Here is a 378-nt window from a genome sequence, read left to right as displayed (position 1 = left end):
GAATCCCCCACCTCCCGCCTTAAGAAAAAAATCATCAGAACCCGAAACCCATCGTCTTCAATCAGCAGCCGACCCACCCGCTCACCGCCGGCTCGATAACGGCTCCAGCCCCCTATTGACAGGTGGTCGTGCTAAAGCGGATCCAACGCCATCCCGATAACCGGCTCCAGCCCCCTATTGACAGGTGGTCGCGCTAAAGCGGATCCAAAGAAGAGCGACCGAACCGCCGCCTCGGAGTCCAAGCGCCCGGCAGATGAGTGGCTCTTATGTCAGCCGGATGGAGAGGTAGTTATCAGCAACAACAACAACCTCACACCCACCTCACGTCCCTCACGGCTAGTTTATGAGGTAGGCGAACTCCCTCCTCCGGTTGTGTGC

This window comes from Penaeus monodon, chromosome 20, assembly GCF_015228065.2.
Source record: "Penaeus monodon isolate SGIC_2016 chromosome 20, NSTDA_Pmon_1, whole genome shotgun sequence".
NCBI lineage: Eukaryota > Metazoa > Arthropoda > Malacostraca > Decapoda > Penaeidae > Penaeus > Penaeus monodon.
The sequence above is the reverse complement of the archived record's forward strand: the minus strand, read 5'-3'. Positions refer to the sequence as shown.